Here is a 4,748-nt window from a genome sequence, read left to right on the forward strand (position 1 = left end):
GGGGCACCTGGACCTCTTCAGCCTCCACAAGAGAAGGTTGAGAGGCGACCTTGTGCCTGCCTATAAATTCATGATGGGAATGCAGAAGGGAATTGGTGAGGCTCTACTCAGCAAGGCGCCCCTGAGGGTTACAAGAAATAATGGCCATAAGCTAGCAGGGAGCAGATTTAGACTAGACATTAGAAAGAACTTCTTCACAGTTAGAGTGGCCAAAATCTGGAACGGGCTCCCAAGGGAGGTGGTGCTCTCCCCTACCCTGGGGGTCTTCAAGAGGAGGTTAGATAGGCATCTGGCTGGGGTCATCTGAACCCAGCACCCTTTCCTGCCTATGCAGGGGGTCGGACTCGATGATCTATTGAGGTCCCTTCCGACCCTAACATCTATGAATCTATGACTAATACTGTGCAGTAGCGCAGTAGCACTGTTTATACTGTGACATGCTACTGTGCAGTATTATTACGCTACTGCGCAGTTAGTGTATCATGTAGATGCACCCACTGTATGCAGAAGGAAAAAGAATGAACCTCCCTTCTCTTTTGTTTTGTTTCTTTTTTTTTTCCCTTTAATATGTATTCAGGGGAAAATGGAAAAAATATATATCTTGCAGGTAATGTTCTTGATCTGACCATTGAGAGATGAAAGAGCTATGACAGTTGTTACCTACAGGACAAGTCAGCCCTGCTTCAAGAGCAGCAGGCCTCAAAGGTCACCAGTACTGTTAGTATTATGATGAACTGAAGAACAGCAATGAGGAACTGAGTGCATACATTTACTGTAGAGCTGTTATTTGCTAGGAGAGGAAACTCATGAATTCTGACAACCATGATCCATCTGTTGAATCATTGTGGTAATGGATGCTTCCATTGAGTGCATGATAGGTTTGTCCTAGTTAGGTAAAGAAACAGCTTGTGTGTTCTGAGTCTGCAGTGGGGAAGGAAAGCAGTACTGGGGGCATGCCTGACACTAGTACTCTTTGTCATCCTTCTCTTCTGCTTTTAGCACCACCCTTCTGCTTTGACTAGAAAAAGTAGTAGCAGCATCACTCATATTTTCTCTTCTTTTGTCTTTTCCACCCTAGCCAATGGCAAAAAGGAAGGAAAAGTAAATCTAAATGGGAGGTAGCAGCATGGGTGTCTGTTACTATTCCCATCAATTCTTTAATGACAAACCTCACAACAGTTTCCCTTATGCCGCTGTATATCCAACAAAGATGATTATAGTGGGAAATGCAGTCTTTTTAATTAATGGGGTGGATGCGGAGTCAAGGTTACTGATTTTTAGCTGAGCCTTTTTTAAAAAAACAATTCTGCCCAGGAATTTTCAGAGGGTCAAAAATGAGACTACAGATTTCAGAACAAAGTAGTCAAGTGTGTCCTCTTCTGAGCCACTAATTCTATACATGTATCTCTGACTAATTCTAAGAGCTCACTGTAGTTACCTTTGACTGTGGTAACGTTATTGTTACCACCACACTTAGTATCTAATGCGTTCTGTACTTCTTTAGTCAGTGTCACTGGAATGTGTATATTAGTGTTTCTCCTTAAGAGATCCTTCGCACCCCTACATGTTGGGTCTTTTCAGGATGGTTCAGTTGGTACATGTGTAGAAAATGGGCAGCTTAAACTGGACTTCTTTGTCAGGGACCAAAGTGCTGACTGGATGTAAGAAACTACCAGTAGACACTGTAGCTATTTTTGCTTTGTTCACCCCTCTATTTCCAAGTTATGGATGACATCCAGGAAGAACCTAAATGTCAGGCTAACAGTCTCATCACAGCGTTCAATATCTGTATACCTTTTTGGCAGGCATGCCTTGCATCTTCCCTCAGTGCCACTCCAGTTCCCTTCCCTGCCTGATCCGCCACTCTGCTCTTTGCTTCCTGCCCTGTTCCCTGCCTGATGTACTGATCTGCTTTCTATTAATTGCCCTGTGCTCTCTTCCTGACCTGCTGCTCTGCTTTCTGCTCCCTGCTTTATTGGCAGCTCTGCTGCCTTACCACATGCCATATGCAGAGGCTGCCCATGTAAAAGTGGCCCCCATGCCACAGGTTGACTATCCCCTCTATATTCATTTCTATATTTGTTTAAAGGTGTTAAATTATGTGAGTAGTTGGAGATGATATAGAAATATGGCTAGATCCAGGATTTGGGTTAAATGCTAGAACTCCATATTGCATGTACTGATAGAGATGGAGAACAGGAGATAAGGGGAGGATTAGATTATCACCAGTGGCTTTGCAAGACTTGCTAACGAGGCTATTACAATCTTTTGAGTAACTGCATACTTGACCCCTGTATAGCACCAGTGAGACTACTCATCACTTCAGTGTACATGCTCCAGAAATTTTCACATTTCATTGGGATGAACCACTTGAGCAGCTCTCTCATGAGTTTGCTGTGACAACTGTGCACCAGAATGCTGAAGAGCCTGATGCTGAGGGGATGAACTGGGGTGCTGCAAGTGATAAGATTAAGCTATAAAGAGCAGAAAATCACAACCTTTGCATGAATCACTGCAGTGAGCACACTGTCTACTAAGCCTTTATTGCACATTTAATGGGCTGAGACCATCCAGGCAGAGAGCATTTTGCAGATCTTTGGCCTGCTCAGTTTAGCTATCCCACTCTTAGCTTCCATCAGCCCAGCTGCAGAGGCATAACAAGGAAGATGAATGCCCAGGGCAGTGGTGAAGCATGGGGATAGTGGCATTTTCTGTCTGCCTCTGTGCTGCCAGCATGATCATGCAGCTGTGGTGACACCTGTTATTTTTCCACTCCCCCGTGGCCTCACGCTACGTTGACACCCAGGGGTGCAACCACAGCCACCTCATACCTTAGTGATGCTACTGCGGACATGTAACTACCTCCTTTGCTGTCCATGCATCCTCACCTGCTTTCTTCAGAGCTCACTTAGCATTGCTGATGCTGTGATGTGACTGGATGTGGAAGGTATGCATTAGCTAGCATTTCTCAAATGCAGTGTCTATCTTTTGGGTTATTTGGTTGTAATTACTCTTTCTTTTTCTTTCTGTTTTTTTAAAATCTGAAGAACTTTCCATATATGTTTTTAGAAAAGATTATTTTACACAGAGCTATTATAATTTGGGAACTTCTGATAGATGTGTAGCTTATAGTGGTTCTACATAAAATGTCAGAGACCGTGAAAGACACTTGATGACCAAAGAGTTGTGATACCATTAACTCCCCATGGCTCACCATTTTGAATGGGAGATTTCCAAGTCACATTTCTGGAAAATGTCCTGCCTGAGCAATGTTGATTATTTAAATTTAACACATAGTAACTTAAAAAAAAAGCTCCTTGAAACTTAAAAAAAAAACCAAAGAAGAAAAAGAAACCAATAAACCAGCACACTAAACAGAAAAACAGGGTGATTTTCTTGGACGGTGCATCCTGAAATAAATGTGCATGGTACATGGCTTTGTGAGCTGTTTCCTTTTCCTGGGAGAAACTGCCCCTTCACTTACTGTGCATGCTTTTGGCAGTTGCCCTTTTGTCCTCAGGATTTCTTCAATAACTGAAAGGAAATCAGTTATTTGGTGTGCCTGGAATGCTGCTGTTCTCTAGAGCCTTTCATATAAATCAGCCATTTCTACATTTCATTGCTTTATAAAGCAAGCTTGATTATATTTATGCCCCTTTTGAACTGATACAGGTAGAAAAGGGGTCGGTTGTGACTGTTCCATCTCTCCCTGTTACAACTCCTTTAAGCCATTCTCCTTAATAGAGGGTTTCTAGCCTTTCCCATCTGGAGTTCGACATCCTCTCTCCCACTGCCTTCCCTGCAGGGGGAAGGGGCTCAAGTATGTCCTTTGCTTCCTTCAGATCTGTAAGAAAAGACTTGCTTCAGCTTCATGTGAGGGCAGCTGGAAGGGAGAAGCTGATTTCCCTTGTTTGTTCTGTCTGGCCCTGCCTCCACTTCTCAGCCTGTTAGGGAAGTGCTGGGCCAGGTGTTCACCACAGTTGTTGCATTAGGAAATGGCCTTCCTGCCTTCCATTAGAGCCAAAATCCTGTTACCCGTGAGAGGTTTGTGAGAGTTGACGGTCTGGGTTTCTTCCTGGAGGGCTGTGCCTGTTCCAGGGCTCCAGTCCACCCTACAGCACCTTAATATCAAAGAAAAACTTTTTCTTGTTCCAATCCAAGTGCACTTTTCCTTGCAAATGAAATTTTCCTCCATTGCCTCTATGCCCAACCCTCCTGGATTTCAGCAGTTTGATTTGTGTATAGTGATGTGTTGGGTTGCAAAAGTATGCAAGGCCATTGGTATCAACACGGCAGCGGACCTTCCCGTAGCATTACTGTGGTGTTTCTCTATATCTTTGAGGGCTTATCCAAAGTAGTTTGTTTCTTTCTACCTTCTCTATTTGTGGTTTTTTGTGGTGGGAACCCCTGACCTGACACGTCTCCTGATCATTGTGGGAGAAGCCACTAGCCTTGTGCTTCTCAGTCAGAATAAATTATTAGGGGTGCTTTCATGAGCTGTGTATCCTTATCTTTAAGCAAAATGACCAGTCAGAATAATACATTTGACTGTTAGCCTTCTGGTTATATTTTTAGAATCTCTGTGTTAATTTTAAGTGTGTAAATTATTCATGTGTCTTTGACCATTTAGTAATGGTTACTGCCTTTTTACTGGATAAAGACTTTTTGGATGGATTTAAATAAAAATCCCCAAATGAGCACTTTTTCTTCTGTTTTCTTCCTTTGAAATTGTTTAAAGCTAGGGAAAG

The 4,748-nt window shown here is 43.0% G+C and overlaps 1 protein-coding gene across 1 annotated transcript in view; it reads left to right on the forward strand.

Moving 5' to 3' along the window:
• EFHC2 (EF-hand domain containing 2) overlaps nt 1-4,748 on the forward strand; it is a 99,292-nt gene that overhangs the window by 4,307 nt on the left and 90,237 nt on the right. The gene's annotated exons all lie outside the window — the stretch shown is intronic.

The sequence above is a fragment of the Alligator sinensis genome, unplaced genomic scaffold, assembly GCF_000455745.1.
Source record: "Alligator sinensis unplaced genomic scaffold, ASM45574v1 scaffold243_1, whole genome shotgun sequence".
NCBI classification, from domain to species: domain Eukaryota; kingdom Metazoa; phylum Chordata; order Crocodylia; family Alligatoridae; genus Alligator; species Alligator sinensis.